The sequence below is a fragment of the Sus scrofa genome, chromosome 13 (assembly GCF_000003025.6).
Source record: "Sus scrofa isolate TJ Tabasco breed Duroc chromosome 13, Sscrofa11.1, whole genome shotgun sequence".
NCBI classification, from domain to species: domain Eukaryota; kingdom Metazoa; phylum Chordata; class Mammalia; order Artiodactyla; family Suidae; genus Sus; species Sus scrofa.
Genome location: NC_010455.5, coordinates 120,957,691 through 120,983,191, shown reverse-complemented (window position 1 = coordinate 120,983,191; position 25,501 = coordinate 120,957,691). Strand labels below are relative to the sequence as shown.

The following is a 25,501-nucleotide window of genomic DNA, read 5'->3' as shown; positions in this document are numbered from 1 at the left end:
TTTATACAATGTAGTGTTTTTAGGAAGGTGGGCAGCAACTTGATCAAAAGAAAATGAAAGAGAAAAGGTCCTTTTTTGTTTTAGAGGATTTTTTTTTTTTTTTTTTTTGGCTGCGCCCACAGCATGTGGAAGTTCCCTGGCCCAGGACTGAACCTGAGCCACAGCAATGACCCAAGCTGCTGCAGTGACAACACCAGATCCTTAACTTGCTGCACTGCAAGAAAACTCCTGAGAAAAGCTTCTTTAAGTAAATGAATTATTTTCTGTGATGGTCATGACAAAAATGGACAGCAACATATTTCAGAGATAGATACCTTAGTACTAAACTCAACCAAAGAGTTTTTTTGTCAAAGAAACATCTTAGTTTAAAGTTGTGGATGTTACTTGTTTACTGTTTTTGTCATTGGAAAGTTTCTTTCTAGACTGCATCTCCCTTTATTGTACTTTATAATCTTGTATACACACACATACACGTGCTTATGCTTTTGTGTATATATATTTTATACACACATGTATATGTATATATATATGTAATTTTTTTTAATGACCACACCCAAGGCATATGGAAGTTCCTGGGTTAGGGATTGAAGCTGAGCCACACCTGTGGTAATGCTGGATCTCTTAAACCCACTGCACCACAGCAGGACTTCTTTTTTTTTTTTTTTTTTTTTTCCTTTTTAGGTCCACACCTTCAGCATATGGAAGCTCCCAGGGGCTAGGGGTTGAATTGGAACTGCAACTGACGACCTACACCAAAGCCACAGCAACTCGGGCTGCAAGCTACATCTAAGACCTACACTGTAGCTTGCAGCAAAACCTGATCCTTAACCCACCGACTAAGGCCAGGGATCAAACCTGCACCTTCACCAATACTAGTTGGGTTCTTAACTGGCTGAGCTGCAATGGGAACAACTCCCTATGATATTTAAATTGTATGCTAGAACGTATTTTTTTCTAAAAGCACACAGCTTCCTGAACTTTCAGGCATCTGCTGACGTTTTAAAGATTTGTTGAATTGAGTTCTTGCTGCACACACGAGACTATGTAAGATGTTGTGGAGAGTACAAAGAAATATTAAAATAAGGGCTCTGTACTTTAAGATGCCAGTGATTTTAGGAGTTCCTGCTCTGGTGCAACTGAATTGGCGGTGTCTCTGCAGCACCAGGACACAGGTTCAATCCCTGGCCTGGCACACTGGGTTAAAGGATCCCACCATGTTGCCACAGCTACAGCTTAGGTCACAACTGCAGCTTGAATCTGATCCCTGGCCCAGGAATTCCATATGCCATGGGGCAGCCCAAAAAAGAAGGAAAAAAGAAAGATGCCAGTGATTTTAATTGGGAAAATAAGACCTAATCATGTCAAAAGTTATGTAGGAAAACAGTCAGACCCCAAATTAAGCAATTTCCATTGTCAAAAGAGTGGTGAGAAAGGTACCAAATACTAAATTTGGATAATGCTGAGTTTTCAAGTAAATCTGAATATATGGCTTAGAACATCCATTTTCCAACAAGGCAGCATGAAACTCAGTATCTTAAGCGGTGGATGGGGTGAAGACTGGTATCCTATGACTGGTGCAGAACACAGGCATTTTAGGAACTGGGGTTTGAGAGTTTTGTGGGCCAATGTGCTCAGGGTACGTTTCATGAAGGAGAACCCAGGGGTAGTAGTGGGAGTCTGGGGGCTGTAGGCTAGAGTGGAAGAAGCAGGGCTACCCTGTTGAAAATAAGCAAGTTGTGTTCTATATCCAGGAGCAAATCTGCCCAGCTGGAGTGGAAGGTGTTTGGGAGGGGTGGCTAATAAGAGAAAAGATAGGAAATTTATGTTGGGGCCAGCTTGTAACTAGCACGAAATGGCAGGTATGGATTTTATCTTGCAAGGAGTAGTTACACAGAATTATATATTTTTTAGCAGAGAAAGCAATGATTTGGGAAAAATTCCCCTGACTCTCAAAGCCTCTTTAAAAAACTTTGACATTATTTCACAAGGTTGAACATTTGTGTACCAATGACCTAACATCGCAGTTCTAGAAATGCACAAATGCACTTGTGCACTAAGAACTGTTCATAGCTACATTACCCATAATAGCAAAGCCCTGGAAACAATCCAAGTTGGTTGGCAGGAGAAGGAGTAAATAACTGTGGTATGGCACACAGTGGAATACTATGTAACAACAAAATAACCAAGTTCATCAACAGGGATGAATCTTAGATTCACAACACAGTGAAATAGCAGGTACCAGTTGATATACACAGTATCATACTATCTTTATGGATTCCCTGGATCAGCAAAATCAGTGATATTCAGGTATGTAATAAAACCATTTTTATTGAGGTGTGACCAGTTTGTAAGATTGTGTTAGTTTCAGGTGTACAGCAATGTGACATTTCACTTTTTTCCATTATAGGTTATTACAAGCTACTGAATATAGTTCCTGGTGCTGTACCGTAATTCCTTATTGCTTATCTATTTTATGTATAGTAGTTTGTATCTGTTCATCTCATTCTCCTAATTTGTCCCTCCTCCCTTTCCCTTTTAATAAATATGTTCTTAAAAAGTAAAATAAAAATACTCAAAACGAAAGATAGCAGTTAGCTCCAGATATAGGCAAGGAACTGACATATGTGTTATGTACACACAGACACAAGCTACTGTTACTGTTCTAGTTGCAGGGCTAGATGCTTGGTTGGTTATATTTATTATACAGTTATGTTTCATAACTAACATAAAGTTAACATGTAAGTCAAATGCTATTTTAAAAATTTTCATCTGGCAGTAAACATGCAAGCTGGATGGAGGAGGAAAAGACTTGAGGCTGGAAAACCAGTTAGGAAGATGTGCTTACAGATAGATATTTAGGCACGGGATCATAAAGGAGGAGGGCACCTAGAACAGTGCTTCTGACTATAGTTCTAGCTACACAGCCATTTCCCCTGCCCAAACAAAACTTTCTTTGTTGACAGGAGAGAAAAGCAAAGGTTCTCTGGTGGAATTTGGGGTTGCTGTATGCCCCCTTTGATTTTCTTCAGGGGAACAAGAGTTATTCTCTACTTCACTATAAAGGGGCAGTGTAGATCACAGGAAATCATGTGTGTAGAAGGAATTTGAAGCCAGCTAGTGCAATTACCCACATAATGAGATCGTCACTGATAGTAGTGCTGTGTGAGCAGAGTTCCTTTGCACATGACTGCATCTGTTTCTTCTAAAACATTTAGGGCATTTGCTGTATACCAGGGCCTCTGGGAACAAAGATGGTAAGAAATGATTTTTGTCCTTGCCTCCATGGGGAAGAGGATCAAGCTGTATAGATATATGTATTGTACTTGACGGTAAGTAGTTTAATATGCTTTGGGGCACCGGGTGCCATGGAGGAGGGCGGTCAAGCGAGTGGAGTAATAAATGCTACTGTGAGTCAGAAAGCTGAGGGAGCACAGTGACATTTGAACTGGGCTTTGGAGGCAAGCCATTTGCCAGATGGAGAAGGAAGGTAAGACAAGGCCATTGCAGGGAGAGGGACAGGAAGGGGCTAATAATAACAGTGAGGTGTGAAAGTGCACCCTGTTCAGGGCACAGGGTGATCCAGCAGAAGCTGGACCTTAGGGGGCGTGGGCAAGAGATTGGGAAGTGGCTGCCCAGCAGGGGAACTACTTTATTCTGGAGGCAGCTGGGGGCCTTGGAGATTTTCAAGCAGGCAGATTTTTCAAAGTTATTTCTGTCCACAATCTAGAATATGGATTAGAAAGTAGAGACTGGAGGCAGTGAGTCCAAAACAGGCTCCAAATATGGAAGCCTGGCCTGGGTTGTCTGGGTGTGGAAGACAGACCTTAGTGTGTATCTTCCTGACTTAAAAGAGGTAACTCTTTGCAGTTCCTGTCGTGGCTCAGCAGTTAACGAACCCAACTAGCATCCCTGAAGACGAGGGTTTGATCCCTGGCCTCGCTCAGTGGGTTGAGGATCCAGCATTATTGTGAGTTGTGGTGTAGGTCAAAGACACAGCTCGGATCCCCCGTTGCTGTGGCTGTGGGGTAGGCCAGCGGCTACAGCTCTGATTGGACCCCTAACCTGGGAACCTCCACAACCTAAAAAGACAAAAAGATCAAAAAGAAAAGGAAGAAGTAACTCTTCTTTTGGATAAGATCTGCTTGTGGGCATGGGTCAAAACCTGAGTCATAGAGTTGGAAGAAAGCCTTTTGCTATCTTACCTTTGACAGTAGCATACTGGATGCAGTGTGTTTAAAACAAACAAAAGCACAAAATTTAAGAGCCCTGATGTTTGCTTTTTGATCATTGAGGAGGCCACATAGCATTGTAGTCCAAACAACTTTGGAGTTAAAATACTTGCATTCAGATCCTAGCCTTGCCTCTCACTGTAGTGTTGGGTAGGTCACTTAACTTCTGAGCCTATCTGTGAATGGGTAGTGGTCCTACCTCACAGGGTTGTTGTGAAGATTAAATGAGAAAATGTAGTAGAGGTTGCCTTTGAGCACTGTGCCCAGAACATCATTTATGCTCACCCAGTAGTTATTAATTTCTAACTTCAGTTATTGCTTGAGAACAATTAAGAAACTGCTCTAAATTGAGCCAACTAGTTTTTCTTGCCAGCAGAATTCCCATGTCCCATAGTGGTGAAAAACTCTGCCTGGTCATGCATCACCCTGTCCCTCAGCTCTAAGTTGCTCCAGGGTCAGCCTGACACCTGTCAACAACCACGGGCCGACTGTGCTGCTGTCAGGGGAAGCCTCTGTTAGCCCCTCCTTGCACGACAGTCAGCTGCCAGGCTGGTCTGTCCCAGAGCCTGCCTGCTAATGGGACAGCAGCACTCCCAGAAGCAGCTCGCCCCTTGCCTAAAGGCTGGGCCTGGCTTTGCTCTGTCTTCTGCATCAGTTGTCACTGATACCTGGTATCAGTGTGTGGCTGGTACCTGGAGGGGAAACCCTGGTGTCTGGCTTCAGCCTCAGTGTGGGTGGGTAGTGCCATTTCTGCTGGGCAGCAGAGTAGGGAGGTTTCTTACTTAGCTCAACTGTCTTTTTTTTCCTCCATAGCCAGCTCCTCTTCTTTTGCGCATGTGCCATTCCTAACAATCCGTAGTTCTTTTAGGAATATTAAATGTCAGCATGTGCATCTCTTCTGCCTGCACATGACACTTCTGCTGTTGTCATTAAAATATTTACAGTGTTGATAGTAATACTTTGCACTTCTGTTGCACCTTTCATCAGAGGATCTCAAAAGCACTCCTAGATATTCACACTAAGCTTCAAAATTCCCAGAACGGGAAAATGTGATTTAAACTGTGTGGTGAGAGGAGAGGAGTTGAATGTCCAAAAATGCTTTGCTTTGAGTCCAGAGCAGGGAGTCCTGGGTCATTAATCCCTTCCTGCTAATGACACACTGCTCCCTGAGGGCTGGCCCATGGGAGCTGCAGCCTTGGAGTTAGTAATTCTTCTCCATCCCAGGAGGCCCTGCCCACAGCTCTCAAAGTTTCTAGCTGGGTGGGACAATCTTGCCTTTCCACCCCGACTCCCTATGAATAACCGTGGGGCACCATTCCTTCTGGACCAGGGGGTGCCTGGGCCACTAGCAGATCACAGCTCTGATACCCATGATTACCCTGTCACCCTGACATTTGTCTCCCATTTGCTGGATCCCAGAAATCAGAATGCCTTGGTACCTCTAACTGGCTCAGTCTCCTGCGGTGAATTGCCCTCCCCTTAAACCTCCAACCGCAGCCCTGATGTAACTCCCTCCCTCCTAAGAAGGCTAACTTTCTCTATTTGTACTCCTGCTGGTTAGCATTTTGCTAAACCTTTGATTCAATTTGAAATAACTCTCAATCAAGATACACCACTCCCACCACTAGAAAAACAAAACAAAAACACTAACAACAACAAAGAAAGGTAACTTGGGACTTCTCTCTCTTTCCAATTATTCTCATTCCTTTATCATTACCACCTATGTCATAAAAGCCACATGGTTTCCTCTATCACTGAAAGCGGGCTTCATGTTAACTATAACACAGACTGGCACCTGCCTCAGTTTGTTCCCCTGTTTCCCATCTGGCCCCACACGGAGCTTCGTGTGTGTGTGTGTGTGTGTGTGTGTGTGTGTGTGTGTGTGTGTGTGTGTGACCTGCCTCAGTTTGTTCCCCTGTTTCCCATCTGGCCCCACACGGAGCTTCGTGTGTGTGTGTGTGTGTGTGTGTGTGTGTGTGTGTGTGTGTGTGTGTGACCTGCCTCAGTTTGTTCCCCTGTTTCCCATCTGGCCCCACACGGAGCTTCGTGTGTGTGTGTGTGTGTGTGTGTGTGTGTGTGTGTGTGTGTATGTGTTTTCTAGGGCCACTCCCACGGCATATGGAGGTTCCCCGGCTAGGGGTCTATTCAGAGCTGTAGCTGCTGGCCTACGCCAGAGCCACAGCAACTCAAGATCCGAGCCACATCTGTGACCTGCAGCACAGCTCACAGCAATGCCAGATCCTTAACCCACTGAGCAAGGCCAGGAATCGAACCCGCAACCTCATGGTTCCTAGTCGGATTCGTTAACCACTGAGCCACGACGGGAACTCCAGGGAGCTTCCCTTTTTTATGTGCCCACCTAAACAGGCTCCTCATCCCCCATGCCTTTGACCTTCCTTGCTTCTCACACGGGCCTGGCCCATCACACAACTTAACCCTGGAGTCATTTGGCAGTAATACAACACATCAAATTGTTACTGAAGATCTCCTATACTCAAGATAAACAGTAGATCTGTAGTTCCTTAGCAGTGTAAATATTAGTCTCTTCTCAATTAAGTATTAACTTAATTTTGGAATGGGTAATATAGTTTCATGGTTCGAAATCCAAAAATATGTATTAAAAGATACACAGTGAAAATCTCCCACCACAGTCCCCTCACCCCTGCCAACAGTTAACCACTATAGTTTGTTGTGTGTCCTCATTTACCCAAAAACTGGGTTCACCTCTTGGTGGGCCAAAAGACACAACCAAGCCAAAGATTGGGAGAAGAAAGGATTTATTACTTACAGCAAGTGAGGAGAATGCTGGGGACCTCTCCCAAAGCAGTTTCTCCCCAACAGCAAAACTGGGGAAATTTTAAGCTAAGGGCGCAGTGCATATTCATGAAGAGGTTTAGGCAGTATATATATGCATATTCATGAAGGGCCTGGAGCAGAGGAGAATTCAGCATAGAATTGGAGCTTGAGGAGTCCAAGCTTTAGTTGACTGAAGTTACAAGGGTCAGAAAAGGTTGATATCATCATTCCTTAGATTCCAACCAGTCTGGGATCCTCCACCTGGATAAGGGCCTTAGTTCCTGCAAACAACTTAAAGACGCATATCAGATTGTTAATGCAAATCCCTTGAGGAACTTGGGCTCTATTTTTTTGTCTTTTTGTGGGTTTTTTTTTGTTTTTGTTTTTTTTAGGGCTGTTCCCGAGGCGGATGTAGGTTCCCAGGCCAGGGGTCCAATCAGAGCTACAGCTGCCTGTCTACACCACAGCCACAGCAACATAAGATCCGAGCTGCATCTGCGACCTACGCCACAGCTCATGGCAACACCAGATCCTTAATCCACTGAGTGAGGCCAGGGATCAAACCCACACCCTCATGGTTCCTAATCAGACTAGTTTCCAATGCACCACAAGGGGAACTATTGTTTCTTGACTGCCATTCCTTTCTTCCTGCTTTCTTTTTTCCCTTAAGACTATTAACTGCTGAGGCCTGTTCAAGGGCTAGTTGTGGCCCAGCTTAGATCACAAAATGGCTCAGATCAAAAATGGCTTCTCATGTCAAGAAAGCCATGACTGGTTTTCTTCCTCCAGCGGACAGACACCCTACCCCATCTGCTTGCACCTTTTTTTTTTTTTGTCTTTTTGCAATTTCTTGGGCCACTCCTGTGGCATGTGGAGGTTCCCAGGCTAGGGGTCCAATCGGAACCGTAGCCACCAGCCTACGCCAGAGCCACAGCAACTCGGGATCCAAGCCGTGTCTGCAACCTACACCACAGCTCACGGCCATGCTGGATCCTTAACCCACTGAGCAAGGCCAGGGATCGAACCCTCAACCTCATGGTTCCTAGTCGGATTTGTTAACCACTGCGCCATGACAGGAACTCCTGCTTACACTTCTGAACTAACAACATTTTTGACTTGAACCTAGCAGGAACTTGATTGAACCTAGATTGGAACTTGAACCCACAGTTTTTTAAATTAGAATCAGTGTGGACTTACTGAGGTTTGGGTTCTTTGTGTCTCAGCACAGGAGGAATTCAGTGAGAGACAAAGTGATAGGCAAGAAATAGATTTATTAAGATAGGATGCTTGTGAGAGATACAAGCAGGCAGTCAAAGAAGCTCTGTCCCAAGAATTAGGTGGGTTACATTTTTATAATCCAAGAAAAGTGGGAAAAGACCACCTTCTTCCTCGAGTAGGTGTCAGGCTTACATCATTAGCTCCTCCTTCATATCAGATAGGAGAGCATTTGACCTACGAGGTCAAACTAGGACTGTCATGGTGCTTATTCGAATCAGCAGAAGGGGGGTAACATATGCTAAAATCTGTTGAATCACCACAGGTTTCCTTGTAATGAGGGTCTGCTACTTTGGAATATCATCTTTCCCTTAAATTCCTGTCCTTGGTCCTAAGGGTCATTATCTTGCTGGACTTGAATGCCGTCTTCATTTTATCTTTCACTTAATACCCTAAGGCATATCTCATGCTTTAATTTATGGTTTTATAGTTTTTTTGGTTGTTTTTTTTTTTGGCTTTTTTTTTTTTTTGCCATTTCTAGGGCTGCTCACGTGGCATGTGGAGGTTCCCAGGCTAGGGTCGAATTGGAGCTGTAGCCGCCGGCCTACACCACAGCCACAGCAACTCGGGATCAGAGCCGCGTCTACAACCTACATCACAGCTCACAGCAACGCCGGATCCTTAACCCACTGAGCAAGGCCAGGGATCGAACCTGCAACCTCGTGGTTCCTAGTTGGGTTCGCTAACCACTGAGCCACAATGGGAACTCCTATGGTTTTATAGTTAAGCAAGCCTGCTTCCTTTTGATAGCTTTTTTGAGCAATTATTAACTTGGCAGTGGTTTTCCAAAGTTCCCTAAGTTTCCCTCTCTATCTGTGGTCCCCTACTGGGACTTCTACAACTACCTGTGTAACTATCCCTGCTCCATCCCTATCACTTCCAGTGCTTCTTTATACACTCAAAAGCAGATACAACTGTAGAGTCTAATTTCCTCCTACAGTAGAAGCTGAGTTCTGCACTTTGCTTTTTTATAATAATATGTATTGGAGATCCTTCTGTAACAATGTATAGGGAGTTGCCTTTTTCTGTTTCACAACTTCATGGAATTCACTTTGTTCCACAAAATATATATAATTTATTCACCCAGACCCTTATTGATGGACGTGCAGATTGTTTTCAATATTCTGGTAATACAAACAAACAAACAATCAAACAAAAAACATTGCTGTGAATAACTTGACAAGTTCTTTTATTGTACACACACAGTTACGTCTATTAGGATAAATTACTAGAAGTGAATTGCTGGGTCTGTTTCTAATAATAAATTATTGAAAAATTAAGGGAAAAACACTAGTATTTGACAGTATATTGCTATACCCACAGTCACAACTCACATTTTAAAGTGTTTTATGATATATTGACATTTTTTAATCACCAAGAGGGGTATCACTGCTATTATCCTAATAGGAATTTGAAGGAACTGAGCTTATGAGAAACTTACAATTAATTGTACTTTGCATAGTTGTTGGGACCAAATCTGAAACCAAAGCTTTTCATCCCAAAATTCTCTGCTTTCTAACCATGTCATGCTTGCTGCCTCCTGAAGTAGCCAGGCCTGGGGTGGGGGTGGGGCAAGATATGTAGTTTTACTCGTCCAGAACTTATGCACCCCTCTTTTTACCAAACCAAACGGATCTCTCCCCCACTTGCTGGCAGTAAGGTCAATCTACTAACAAAGGAAGTGTAGCTTTTATTTTAAGGGTACCAATACAAGGGGAACCTGTGGCTCATGCTCTAAGATCCCCGAACTCCCCCAAGGGTTTCAGCAAAGCATCTTTAAAGACCAGGTAAGGGAAGAGTTCCCATCACGGCTCAGTGGTTAACAAACATGACTAGTATCCATGAGGACATAGATTCAGTCCCGGGCCTCACTCAGTGGGTTAAGAATCTGACGTTGCCATGAGCTGTGGTGTAGGTCGCAGACATGGCTCAGATCAACGTGGCTGTGGCTGTGGTGTAGGACAGCGGCTCTAGCTCTGATTAGACCCCTTGCCTGGGAACCTACATATGCCACCGGTGCAGCCCTAAAAAGACAAAAGACAAAAAAAAAAAGAGAAGAAAAGAAAAAAACAAGACCAAGTGAGGGAGTTGGGGGTGGGGAGGTCACAGAGCATGTGATCAGTTCGTATATAGTTCTCTGATTGGTTGATCGTAAGGCAACAGGGTGGTGGCAAAGAGCCAACATTATCAATCCTTAGGCTCCAGTAGGTCTGGGACCATGTGCTCAAGGTCATCAAGTAGTTAACATCTTCCATTTGTTGGAAGGTTTTGACATCTGTGAAACAGCTCAGGAAATGTGCATCAGATGTTATCTAGGTACTAGAGAGAAGATCTAAAGCAGAGGTGGAGGGGTCTGCTTCAGGAAGGCCCCTTAAAGGTTACACTCTTATCTACCTTGTGAAAACATTCCCTCCTCAGCTGATTATTCTCACTTTTTCAGATCTCCGCCAGGAGAACTTAATGGTACCAGGGGCCCCACACTTGTCTGACCAGAGGATCATAGTCATGCTACTGGCCAGACGAGTGGCTTTAAAAGACTCAGTGCAACTTCAGCAAGGTGGAATTAGAAACTTGGAAATAAAACCTATTCAGAATGGAGGTTAATATTAAAACATCTTCTGGACAAAACAATCCTCTGATGTCCTCTTTTCTAGAATAAGATTATCCATTTATAATCTTAATAGAAATACCACGTTTCAACTTTGACAAGGAATTTGTTAACTTCGCAGATGAAAATAGTGGGATTGGGTGGTGAATGGACAGGGCAGCAGGCAATGAGGTCCATAATTCTCAGAGACTTGGTTTCTTAGAAGGAGTTTGAAAACATCTGATGTTTGGAAAATGTACTTTGTAGGTAGATTCAGTGCCAGTTTAGGTCTTTTTAAGCAGAAGGGTAACATTTCACCCTTCTGGAGAATTGTGAAGACAGGTTAAGGGAAAAGATAGGACTCACTAAAGCCAATATTTCACTTACAAAAATGAAAGAATTAAAAAGACAGTTTCATAGTTTCAGTTGTGGTGCAGTGGAAATGAATCTGAGTAGGAACCATGAGGTTGCAGGTTTGATCCCTGGCCTCGCTCAGTGGGTGAAGGATCTGGTGTTGCCATGAGCCCTGGTGTAGGTCGCAGACATGGCTCAGATCTGACGTTGCTGTGGCTGTGGTATAGGCTGGCAGCTGTAGCTCCTATTAGACCCCTACCTAACCTGGGAACCTCCATATGCCGTGGATGCTGCTCTAAAAAGCAAAAAGAAATAAAGTGAAATAAAAACAAGGATACAGTTCTCTCAACTCTGTGCTTTTTTAAATTTTATTTATTTATTTATTTGTCTTTTTAGGGCTGCACCCATGGCACATAGAAGTTATCAGGCTAGGGGTCAAATCAGAGCTGTAGCCACCAGCCTAGGCCACAGCCACAGCAACACAGGATCCGAGCTTTGTCTGCAACCTACACCGCAGCTCATGGCAACGCTGGATCCTTAACCCACTGAGTGGGGCTAGGGATTGAACCTGCCTTCGCATAGATACTAGGCGGTTTTGTTACCACTGAGCCACAATGGGAACTCCAACTGTACTTTTTTAGATGATTATTTCTTACATATTTTGCACACTTTATTATTTGCTAATGTAGTTCTCCTTTCCAAAAAATCTGACTTGCTTAAATGAATGTATTTAAAAAAATATTAAAACTACACAGTGGAATCCACATAAAAGAAAAATTTATGGGCAAAAAGTATTTGTCCCTTCTTCCAGCAGAATAACATATATGTGTACCCAGAAATTTGATTTTTTCATTAAAACAAACTTGTTTGATCTCTTAGAGATGCTACTAGGACCCACCAAAAAAAAAAAAAAAAATCAAGACCTTAACGATGATTTCTTGATTCATGGTGAGAAATGTACTTGTCACAAATTAGAATACTTATATTGATATGACTGGTATGTTTCTCCTGGTGTGAAAAACACAAGGAAGCCAAATTATAATGACAAGTTTTCTTGATGAGCAAGGATTCCCAGATAAAGGAGTCTGGTGCATGATAAGGGATCTGACAATTTGATGTATCTCTCTCCACAAAAAGAATGCATACTTTTGGGTCCAGAGCCTCAAATGATCAAAGACAAACTACCAATTTCCTCCCCTGAGGTTTCTCATTTTTTAAATTTTTCATTTGCTCATCCCTATTTTTTAATACATATTCTTTCTTTAGATTTATTAATACCATTGTTAGCCAGGAGTTCCTGTCATAGCTTAGCGGAAACCAATCTGACTAGCATCCAGGAGGACACAGTTTCAATCCATGGCCTGACACAGTAGGTTAAGGATCTGGCGGTGCCTCAATTGTAGGGTAAGTTGCAACTACAGCTCTGATCCCAGGCCCAGGAACAACATGTGAGGTGGCTTAAAAAAATAAATAAATAAAAAATAAAATTCATCAAATGAATGAACAAATGAATCAGTGTTTTCAAATCTATTCAGCCAATATATGTCAAGGTCCTAAATGTGTAAGGATCCCTGCTAGGTATTTTGTTATAGTATTTATTAATATTTAAGTAGAAGGAGAAGTAAAATTTAATAAGTAATTTTATTTTATAGCACCATTCTTAGAGGTAACGAATCCGACTAGTATCCATGAGGATGCAGGTTTGATCCCAGGCCCCACTCAGTGGGTTAAGGATCCGAGTTGCTGCAGCTATGGCATAGGCCAGCAACTGCAGCTCTGATTTGACCCTTAGCCTGGGAACTTCTATATGCCAGGAGTGTGGCCCTAAAAAGAAAAACGAGTTAAATCTGATTCTTTCATTATTGGTTATATATGTAGTTAAATATATATAAGTTGGATATACACTTTATTTTTTTTTAATTTATTTTTTTATTGTTATTTCCCCCAACACATTTTTTTTTCCCACTGTAGAGCATGGGGACCTAGTTACACATACATGTGTACATAATTTTTTCTCCCATTGTCGTGCTGCATTGTAAGTATCTAGACATAGCTTTCAGTGCTGCACAGCAGGATCTCACTGTAAATCCATTCCATGAGCAATAGTTTGCATCCGTTGACCCCAAGCTCCCAATCCTTCCTGCTCCCTTCTCCCTTCCCCTCCCCCCGGGCAACCACAAGTCTATTCTCCAAGTCTGTGATTTTCTTTTCTGTGGAAAAGTTCATTTGTGCTATATATTAGATACCAGATATGGTTGATATCATATGGTATTTGTCTTTTTCTTTTTTCACTCAGTATGAGAGTCTCTAGTTCCATCCGTGTTGCTGCAAATGGCATTATTTGGTTCTTTTTTATGGCTGAGGTAGTATTCCATTGCATATATATACCACATCTTCCTAATCCAATCATCTGTCGATGGACATTTGGGTTGTTTCCAGCTCTTGGCTATTGTGAATGGAGCTGCAATGAACATGTGGGTGCATGTGTCTTTTTTAAGGAAAGTTTTGTCCAGATATATGCCCAAGAGTGGGATTGCTGGGTCATATGGTAGTTCTATGTATAGATTTCTAAGGTACCTCCACACTGTTCTCCACAGTGGCTGTACCAGCTTACATTCCCACCAACAGTGCAGAAGGGTTCCCTTTTCTCCACACCCCCTCCAGCATTTGTTATTTGTGGACTTATTAATGATGGCCATTCTGACTGGTGTGAGGTGGTACCTCATAGTAGTTTTGATTTGCATTTCTCTTATGATCAGGGGTGTTGAGCATTTTTTCAAATGCTTGTTGGCCATCTGTATCTCTTCCTTGGAGAAATGTCTATTCAGATCCTTTGCCTATTTTTCCATTGGGTTGTTGGCTTTTTTGCTGTTGAGTTGTATGAATATAAACTTTAAAAAGAAGAAAACATATTTACATTTAATACCCTTAACCAAGGTGCTATTATTTTTAGCTAGAGGGTACAGAAAAACAAAAGAAATTGGTATTTATTTAGCATATTATAAGGCCAGACATATAATATTTTTTAAATCATGCATAATTCCACCACACTAACATAACCACTACTATTTCATTTCCTTTCAGTCTTTTATTTACAGGTATACTTTTTACATAGTGAAAATCATCGTGTTCATAAAATTTTAATCCTGATTGTTTTTACCTAACAAATCACAGGCATTCTCCATGCTACTACCTGGTCTTCATAAATCCTGGTCTTTATAATTCCAGTTTTAAAAACTTCATAATTTTTCCTTTTTATTTCTGATAATTGAATAGGATATACTTTATATAACCATACTCCTATTTTTTTAATTCTTTTAAACTTTTATCTTATTTTATCTTTGACCACACCCATCGCATGTGGAAGTTCCCAGGCCAGGGATCAAACCTGTGACAGCAACCCAAGGCAGTGCAGTGACAACACCAGATCCTTAACCTACTGAGCCACAGAGGAATTTCCATATTGCTATTTTTAGACATTCAGATTATTGAAAGGTAAATTTCCTATTAAAAAATGATGCAGCGCTTATTTCAATGTACATAACTTTCTTCTTCCTTTTAGGATCATATTCTTAAGGATACATAGCTCTCATTTTTTCCCTTAAATTCATATATTTTGTTTGTCTACTATAAAAAAGAACTAGAAATGAGGGAAGTGAGAGAGGGAAACACATGAGAAGATGGTACAGATGGGAAAAGCCCTCCTGGGTGGATAATCAAAACTGTTTACCTTGATTTAATCTCAAACAAACCTTCCATTTTTGTATTAAAATTCATAGAACACATCTTTCTCTTATCAGGGATGTTCTCTCTTACTTTGATTTGGTGATCGTGGATATTGCGCCAAAACTGACAGATTCTCTCTGGAGAATCAGTTTCTCAGGTTGTCAGAAATTGTGATAGCTCTCAAGAGAGATTTTTAGTAGTCGGATGTTTCAGATTTGCAATTGCTTATGTTATATATGACATTTTCATTTCAATTTAACTCATGAAATTGAGGGTCTATATTGTTTCATATTTTCTGTACTAAAAATTGGAACAGGACTGTGATGATCTTTTTCTGATTTGTAAATGTAGTTGCATGTAGAGTCATAAAAAGCTCTTTTATTACACATTTAATTAATTACCTTTACTGTGAAATCTGGGCATAAGTGTTGGCAACGCGCTCAGAAGCAGGCATAAACAAAACAATCCCGCTGCTCAAGGAGTTTATAATTTATTAGAAAATCAAAAACATAAATCTGAGTTAATTAACTTTCTAAGTTAAGTTTATGTTCTTAAAAAAAATGTGTAGACCCTCTAGGGAAATGTAAACACAAAATGGATATATATAAATGAAAAAAATATTAAGGAATCATTGTTAATTCTTTAGATGAGTTAATAGTATTGTGGATTATTTGGGTTTTTTTTTCTCTAAAAGCCTCTTGTTTTAGAGATACTGAATTATGAGTGAAATGTTATAATAATATCAGAGATTTGCATCAAAATCATGCAGGCCCTGGGAATGAGTAGGGTATAGATGAGACTAGACTGGTCTTGAACTAATTGTAGAAGTTGGGTGTTGGGTGCATGGGAGTTGATTACACCTTGTGGTGTACTTTGTGTGTATTTGAAACCTTTTGTGGTAAAAAACCATTATGCCTTACCAGTCTTCCAGTCTTCCTTCAATTATGATATCAAAACACTAAGTATGACTGGAGCCACAATGATCCAACACACCATCTGACACTCTCTCCACCTTCACAGCCCCAGCCAGCCTGCCTGCACTTTCCTCCTGGGCCTCTGCCAGACTCCTAGGGTCAGGTATCAGTATCTGCCCTGCATTAGAGGCATCTCCCTGGACAGGAGATGTTGGCAAGGCAGCTGGGCTAGTGAGCAACTATGCTTACTTGACTCCTTCCTGAACTTTAAAATCTATGTTTATTTGGGAATAAAGCAGAACATTTTATGAGTTTCCTCAGGGCCAGTGGAATCCTGAGTTCTCTTGGATGAATTTATTCATTCTAAGATCTAGTTGAAACCACAACATGGAAATCAGTTGGCTCTTCTCTTATATATTCTATCTGTTAGAAGCAGTAACATCTGTCAGCATCTCAATTCCTGCCTTCCTTGGCATTGGGTTGAATTAATCAATAGAGTATATAACATAACAAAAAAGAGCCAAACCAAAAGTCTTCCAGAAAAACAAATGGAAAATTATAAATCTTAATTTTCTGCTCTTTTTTAAGAAGGTGAAAGTGATTAGTTTTTCTTTTGATTTGAATTGTCTTGAACCAAGATTGAGAGTTCCCAGGTGGCTCAGCAGGGTAAGAATCTGGCATTGTTACTGCTATGGCTCAGGTCCAGTCCCTGGCCAGGGAACTTGTACATGCTGCGGGTGTAGCCAAAAAGGAGTCATGAATTAAGATTAAAATTGGTAGTATAAACCTGGTATACTCTCAGAAATCATTTCTTTTCTTGTATTCCCTCTTTGTTGAAACTGTTCCTCTTAGTTCATTGAATTACATCACTGTAATCACTCAAGTCACTATTACCAAATAGATAATCTGAGGCCACTATTACTTGATTTTAGATTCATACTATACAAAATGATCCCATCAATGAGAAGTAAATTTTTAATATTTTGAAGGGCTAGTTCCTTTTTTCTTGCTTTCCTTGGCCGCCCCTGTGGCATGTAGAAGTTCCCAGGCCAGGGATCAAACCCACGCCACAGCTGTGACCTGAGCCACAGTAGTGACGATGCCAGATCTTTAACCCACTGGGCCACCAAGGAAGTCCAAAGGGCTAGTTTTTAATATCTATTCTAATATCTATTACTGTTTAGTTTAATGGTTCTCAAGCTCTTTACTCTTTTATATTCTTCTTAATTATTTCTATCAACAAGGACTTTTAGTATTAAAACATTTTTTTGTTTTGTTTTGCTTTTTAGGACCACACCTGTGGCATATGGAAGTTCCCAGGCTAGGGGTAAAATTGGAACTGCAGCTTCTGGCCTATACCACAGCCACAGCAACTCAGATCCCGGCCACATCTGTAACCTACACCACAGTTTGCAGTAACACTGGATCCTTAACCCACTGAGCGAGGCCAGGGATCGAACCTGCATCCTCATGTATACTAGTCGGGTTCTGAACCTGCTGAGCCACAGTGGGAACTCCAAGACAATTTTTTTTTTTTTTTTTTTTTGCCGCAGGTATTATTTAAGAAGTCATCAAGTAATTTCTCCATTTTTTTAAGCAATAAAGAACACATACAGTGAGGGCATTCAGGAAAATGTGGGTTAGAAGCATTCGAAGCCATTCATAAGTGGCATCCAGAGCATGGAGACAAGAAGTAAGTGGCTAATGGTGCTTTTTGTTTGCTTTTTTGTTTGTTTGGAGGTGGGGGTGACCCATAAGTGACAAGAATAAATCTGACCTTAAGGACAGTGATCCCATAGTGGTGAGCCAGACTCAGCTCGGGAGGGCCTGACTTGGGAGCCCAGAGCACCAGGTGAGTGGTGGCAAGGACATCCAGGAGGTTGGGGTAGAAAGGGAAGAAGTGGGGCCATGTCTAGAAATTCTGCTGCTGGGACCAGCGCACAAAGCTTCCTTTTGTTTGGGGAAGAGGGAGGCCCACATACAAAGCATTGCTTACCCTTGACATTTGTATGCTTGTTCAGCTTGTTCCATCCATTTCTTCAACCTTGAAAATTTCAAAGCCCTGAGTCAAAGTCCCATTTTTTGTGACCCAAGAAATGGTTCCAAAGAGAGTGTTTCAGTGGATATTTATCATGTCTTGTGACACCCAACAATAGCAATTGAAAATCTTTTCTGTGTTTGGGGAATTTTCCACATTAAGGGTCCTGCTAGAAGCTAGTAGATCACTTTCCTAGCTTCCTTTCTACCTAGGGAGACTTCACTTTGTAAGAGAATAGGAAGAAGCAGGGGCCACACAGAATCATTGTTTCTTATTTTGTTTTGTTTTTGTTTTTTTGTTTTGCTGCATCCTATTCCATTATATGGATATACCACATTTTCTTTATCCATTCCTCAATTGATGAACATTTGAAGAATTGCCACTTATGTCCATTTTGCACAGTGCTGCTGTGAACATTCTTGTACACCTCTTTCATGTCTCCTGGATAAATACTTAATAGTAGAACTGCTGGTCATATGCTGAGTTCAAGTTTAAGAACACTGAGTTCCTGTCGTGGTGCAGTGGAAACGAATCTGACTAGGAACCATGAGGTTACAGGTTTGATCCCTGGCTACACTTAGTAGGTTAGGGATCCAGTGTTGCCATGAGGTGGTGTGTGTCGCAGACAGGGCTTGGATCCTACATTGCTGTGGCTGTGGTGTAGGCCAGCAGAAACAGCTCCAATTAGAGCCTTAGCCTGGGAACCTTCGTGCCTCAGGTGTAGCCCTAAAAAGACAAAAACAACAACAACAACAAAAAACACAAAAAGTTTGGGAACACTTTCTGGGAGTTCCCATCGTTGCTCAGTGGTAACAAACCCAATTATATCCATCAATCTCTGGCCTTGCTCAGTGGGTTAAGGATCAGGCGTTGCCGTGAGCTGTGGTGTAGGTCGCAGAAGTGGCTCTGAGTGGCTCTGATCCTGCATTGCTGTGGCTGTGGCGTAGGCCAGCAGCTGTAGCTCTGATTGGACCGCTCGCCTAGGAACTTCCGTATGCCATGGGTATGGACCTAAAAAGACCAAAAAGAAAAAAAAAAAAACAAAACACTTTACAACAATTTCTGTTTCTATTTTACATTCCCATCAGTGATGCATGAGGGTTCCAATTCTCAACATGTTTACCAAAACTTAGGAAAATCTCTCTTTTTAATTATAACCACTCTGGTGGATATATGTGTGTATTCTACTGTGAATTTTTTTTTTCACTGTAGTTTGAATTTGCTTTTCTTTAATGAATAATGATGTTGAATTTCCATGTAAATTTTAGGATCAGGTTATCAATTTTTCTGCAAAGCCTGCTGGGATTTTTTTTTCTTTCCTTTTTATGACCACACCTGCAGCGCATGAAACAGCACGTGAAACAGAAAGTTCCTGGGCTAGGAGTTGAATTGGGACTGCAGCTGCCCGCCTACGCCAGAGCCACAGCCATGCCAGTTCCCAGCTGCATCTTCAACCTACACCAGAAGCTTGCGGCAACACTGGATCGTTAACCCACTAAGCAAACCAAGAGTTCGAACTTGCATTCTCACAGACACTATGTTGGGTTGTTAACCCATCAGTCACAGTGGAGACTCCCCTGCTGGGGTTTTAATAGGGATCGTATTGAATCTGTACGGTGATTTATGGAGAATTACCATCATAACAATATTGAGTCTTTCAATTCATGAACATGGGATATTTCTTCATTTATTTAGATGTTTTCAAATGTGTTCCCAGCAATGATTTATAATTTTCTCTTTTTTTGTTAAATCTATTCCTAAGTATTTTACTATTTTTTATTCTAATAGGAATGAAATTCTTTTCTTAATTTGGGATTGTTTATTGCTATTATATAGAAATTCAATTGACTCCCCCATCCCCATTTTGATCTTGTATTCAATGGCCTTGCTGAATTCATTTTTCAGTCCTAGCATTTTGGAGCATGGGGTTGAGGCTCTAGGGTTCTCTATATACAGGACAATGTCATCTTAGAATAAAATCAATTTTATATCCTTCCAGTTTAGATGTCTTACAAATTTGCTTTCTTATTGGATGACTAGAACCTCAGTAAAAGGTTGACTAGAAGTAGAAAAAGCAAATTTCTTTCCTTTGTTCCAATTATAGGGAGAAGCTGTCAGTTTTTCACTCAGTGCTATGATGATAACACAGATTTTTTTGTAGAAGCCTTCAGGCAGGTAAGGAATTACATTTTTAGTCCTAGGTTGTGGAGTTTGTGTGTGTGTGTGTGTGTGTGTGTGTGTGTGTGTGTGTGTGTGTGTGTGTTTATCATGAATAGCTGTTGGGTTTTGTTAAATGCTTTTTCTGCATCTATTGAGATGATTTTTTTTTAATCTTTTATCCTGTTAATTTGATCTGTTACATTTGTTGATTTTTTTTTTTTCAATTACTAAAACCAACCTTGCATTCCTGGTACTAGGTTACAGTCCATAACTCTTTTTATAAATTATAACATTTTCTTTTTTTTTTTTTTTTTGTCTTTTTGTTATTTCTTTGGGCCACTCCCACGGCATATGGAGGTTCCCAGGCTAGGGGTCGAATCAGAGCTGTAGCCCCCCGCCTACGCCAGAGCCACAGCAATGCAGGATCCGAGCCACGTCTGCAACCTACACCACAGCTCACGGCAACACCGGATCATTAACCCGCTGAGCAAGGGCAGGGACCGAACCCGCAACCTCATGGTTCCTAGTTGGATTCGCTAACCACTGCGCCACGACGGGAACTCCCTTTTTTTTTTTTTTAGCTTGTTAACATTTTCTAATGGATTTCTGCATTTATGCTTAAGGGATATTAGTCTGCAGTGTCGTTTCTTTGATGTCTTTTTTTTGGGGGGGGGGGTTTAGGGCCACGCCTGAGGCATATGGAAGATCTCAGACTAAGAAGTCGAACTGGAGCTGCAGCTGCAGTCACAGCAATGGGGAAATATAAGCCACATTTGTGACCTGTGCCACAACTTGCATAAGTGCCGGATCCTTAGCCCACTGAACAGGGCCAGGGATCAAACCCACATCTCATGGATATTAGTTGTGTTTGTAACCCACTGAGCCACAACAGGAACTCTCTGATTTCTTTTTTTGTTTGTTTGTTTTTGTTTTTGTTTTGGCAGGGCTTACATCATGTGGAAGTTCTTAGGCCAGGGATCATAACCACACCACAGCTCTAACCAGAGTCATGGCAGTGAAAACACTGGATCCTTAAGCCACTAAGCCATGTGGAAACTCCTCATAAGCTATTTTTAAAGCAGAAACCAGATCTTTTTTTGGTTTGTCCACCAAAATATAACTCATATTTCATCAGAGAACCCGTCCTGGGACATCTATTATAGACATGAGTAGAGACAGATGGCATGTTAGGACCTAAGTACCTCCAGAGCCAAATGCCCAACTGATCACAGACAGGAGAGGAGGAGAGGATGTTGCTACCTTCTCTCTTACAGTTGGTGGAATTGAAAAATGTCTCTTAAGTAGTCATTGTCACTGTAACTTCTGATCACAGCCCCTTGAGATTTGGGGAAGAAATGTGGTATGTATGTGTATACATGTAAAATTACATATATAATATATATATATATATATATATATATATATATATATAATTACCTATATATATGTGTGTGTGTGTATATATATATAATGATATGTCCAGAAGAAACTGTTGACTTGACTCCGTGTTTGGAGGGAACTGAGTTTCTAGCCAGTGTTTCCCTCATAATGTAACTGTAATATTTGTTATGATCATTGCTCACTTGGGTTTTTTTTTTGCTCTATGAAATGTGAAAAAAAAAAAATGACCACATGCTCCATCTGAGAGTACTTTTTTGGGGGAGGGGCACTACACCTATGGCACGTGCAAGTTTCTGAGGCAGGGATCAAACCCAAGCCACAGCAGTGACAACACTGGGTCCCCAGCTGCTAGGCCACCAGGGAATTTAAATGACTTTCTTCTGAAAACAAACAAAGTCAACTCAGCCTGAGACTCACTGCAATTCATTTGTTAGAAGTCTTTTCATATGTCACCCCTTCTAGAATAAGCAACCACAACTTGTTACTGCCTACTACTAGCATTACATATTCTGTCTCCTTTACCTTTGTTTTTCAATTGAGGTCTGGTTGATTTATAACGTTATGTTAGTTTCAGGTGTACAACACAATGATTCAAAGTTTTCATAGATTTTACTCCATTTAAAGTTACTATAAAATATTGGCTATATTCCCTGTGCTGTATAATAATCCTTGTTGCTTATTTATTTTATATATATTTATTTTATTCATAGTAGTTTGTGCCTCTTAACCCCTCCCCCTACCTTGGCCTTCCCGCCTTCCCCCTTTTCTCTCCCCACTGGTAAACACTAGTTTGTTCTTTATATCTGTGAGTCTATTTCTGTTTTGTTTTGTTCTGTTTGTTTTTGGTCATGCAGAAGTTCCCAGGCCAGGGATCAAACCCAAGTCACAGCAATGACAATGCTGGATCCCTAACTGCTAGGCCACCAGGGAACTCCTTTGTTTTTTTTTTTTTCTTTTTATATTCCACAGACAAGTGATAACATACAGTATTTGTCTTTCTCTGTCAGACTTATTTCACTAAGCATAATACCCTCCAGGTACCTCCATGTTATTGCAAACAGCAAAATTTAATTCTTTTTACAGCTCAGTAGTATTCCATTATATACGTGTGTGTGTGTGTGTGTGTGTGTGTGTGTGTGTGTGTGTGTGTGTGTGTTCTTTCATATCTTGGCTATTGTAAATAAAGTTGATATAAATGTTGGGGTTCATGTATCTTTTTCAAATTAATATTTTCATTTTCTTTGAATTTATACCTAGGAGTGGAATTGCTGGATCATATGGTAGTTCTACTGTTATTTTTTGAGCAGCCTCTGTACTGTTTTCCACCAATTTACAGTCCCATCAACAGTGTGCAAGAGTTCGCTTTTCTCCACATCCTCGCCAACATTTGCTATTTGTGTTTTTTTTCTGTCTCACTGATTTGTCACGCAATACTCTGAGGCAAGTATTTTGGAGATGAAGGAACTGAGACTCATATTAAGAAATATGCCGCCATCACCTTTATAATAAATGGTAAAGTCCGGTTCGAACACAGATCCAGGCAACTGGGAGCTCAGGCTCTCCTTCAACACACAGTCTCCTTTGTGCCCATAGTCTCGTTGGGTCTCCTGGATGCAGTACTTATAGTACTTCTCAAAGACTCTTTCCTCACTTCCCACAGAGCCCACATTGCCTGATCCTGAGTTCCTGAGTTGGGTGGGCAGTGATGCTGGGACAGTTTGGGTCTTTCTTTGTACTCCTCGCACTTCATACTCTGGCTGACATGTAGGTGTTCAATGAATGTTGAAATAAATGACTAAATGAGAACAATTATACTTCCTAGAATTTTTGAGCCAAGCTTAGCTTTGAAGTTGGAAGGAAGCCAAGAATTTGTCTCACCCAAACTTGCCAGTCAGAGGAATTGAGTACACAGGAAACAAGCATGATTTGCCCAGTTCCGTGGAGAGAGGCTAAAACACAGTTGTCTTAGTCCATGACTCTTTCATGTAACCCCAGAGGCCTATCTCAAAAGTTTCAAAGGTGATGCCACTCTTCCATTTGTAAGTTATAGAAGAGAAATACAAATGTAAAAATAACAAGGGATCTGAATTTCATATAACGTAAAGAAAACATTCCAACGGCAGTGCCTTCATCACTGACAATATTCTTCATTATTTCATTTGAGAAATCTTCCATCTGAAGGACTGGAATCAAATCTTAGACTCTTCTCAGTTCCCCAATCAACCAAACAAATGAAACATCTGGCACTGAGGGTGGTGAGCTAAGAACCTGGGCTCTGAGCCAGACACTTCACCCAAGGTATGTGGCCCTGGCACATGCGCCCAGCCCAAACTAGGTGTTCTCGTACGCATTTCACAGCTATGCTGTTACTCTGTAGGGCTGTATCCTATTGATCAGGAATGAAAATAATCCCTACCTCTCTCCTAGCCCCTCCCTCTGGCAGTTCTTTCCAGCCAGACCTGATCTGCCAATTGTGCTGTCGCCAACACCTCCCTAGAGCTCACTGGCAGGGCCTGACCCTGACCTTCATGTTTGCTTCTCCACCACTCAACCCTTAGCCTCTGCACCCTTCTTCCAGGTGAGGCTCTCAATAAATCAAGGGACTTCTTCAAATTCTCAAAGAGTCCTTATTTGCTTCAAAGTGGTGACCTACCGACATTTTTCTTTCTTGCACTGTTGGCCAGGTCACATTTCATCTCTGAGGAACTCTGCCCTGTCATCTCCTTTCCCAGATGTCCTACATGGTGCTTCCTGGTTTCAACAGATTAACCTGTTTGAGTTTCATCTTTAGAATCCTTCACTGACTTCTTTCTGTATATTTAGTCTCAAAATGATAATCTCATAATATTAGCATTTTTGTTTTTGTTTATTTTTACTGCTCTTTTCGCTTTTACAGTGCCATAGGGCTAACCTGACCTTGATATTAACTTTTTAAAAATTGTATAATATTTGCACTGAAATTTTTTCTTTCACCAAACTCTTTTCTCACCACCCATCCCAAATAATTTTTTTTTGAAAAGAGTGACATATATTGAAGGAAATGAAGAAAACGGCATTTACTTAATTTACTATATAGCCCTAAGAAAAACACCTCAAAACTCTCAACTGCTTATGAAATTCATTTCAGTGTTTAATATAGCTTCTTTTGATTGAAGAATACAGATATTACATTTAACAGGATGTTCATAGTCAGGAAAGTTATTGGTGCTTGATAGACATTTATAAATTTTTGTGTGTGTGTGTCTTTTTAGGGCCACACCCATGGCACATGGAGGTTTCCAGGCTAGGGGTTGAATCGGAGCTGTAGCTGCCAGCCTACACCACAGCCACAGAAAGGCAGGATCCGAGCCATGTCTGCAACCTACACCACAGCTCAAGACAACACCGGATCCATAACCCACTGAGCAAGGCCAGGGATCAAACCTGCGTCCTCATGGATACTAGTCAGATTTGTTTCTGGGATGGAAACTCCCTAAATGATTTTCCTAGTTTGCTATACACGTGGAAAATATTTACCTTAGATATATATGTATATTTAAAGAATAATTCTTTGCCCTCTTGCCAGTGTTCTTTCTCCAACTGAACTATTTTATCTTCCCAAATGCCAAATATCCTTGTGCTACTATTGGTTATATATTGATATTGCAGATTTACTTTGATTTTCATCTATTTCCTGGAAGTAAGAATACTTATTACTGGAGTTCCCTTCGTGTCTTAGCAGTTAACGAACCCAACTAGGATCCATGAGGACACGGGTTCAATCCCTGGTTCAGTGGGTTAGGGATCTAGCATTGCCATGAGCTGTGGTGTAGGTCACAGATGTGGCTCGTATCCAGCATTGCTGTGGCTGTGGCGTAGGCCGTCACTACAGCTCCTATTCAACCTCTAGCCTGGGAACCTTCATATGCCATGAGTTTGGCTCTAAAATTAATTAATTAATTAATTAATTAATAGAATAATAGTAATACTTATTGCTCCCATTAATTGGTCACCCACTCCAGGCCAGCCACTGCCTCAGCCT

The 25,501-nt window shown here is 41.2% G+C and overlaps 1 long non-coding RNA gene across 2 annotated transcripts; it reads left to right on the top strand.

The window, feature by feature from the left end:
• LOC100624406 lies at positions 786 to 24,806 on the top strand. 2 transcript variants are annotated; one of them, XR_001304494.2, is made up of 5 exons: positions 786 to 3,329; positions 17,435 to 17,574; positions 20,024 to 20,094; positions 22,738 to 23,778; positions 23,908 to 24,806. It is a non-coding gene; the product is annotated as an uncharacterized LOC100624406 (long non-coding RNA). The 2 variants fall into 2 exon arrangements; XR_001304493.2 differs by having other exon boundaries at positions 22,738 to 24,058; positions 24,165 to 24,806.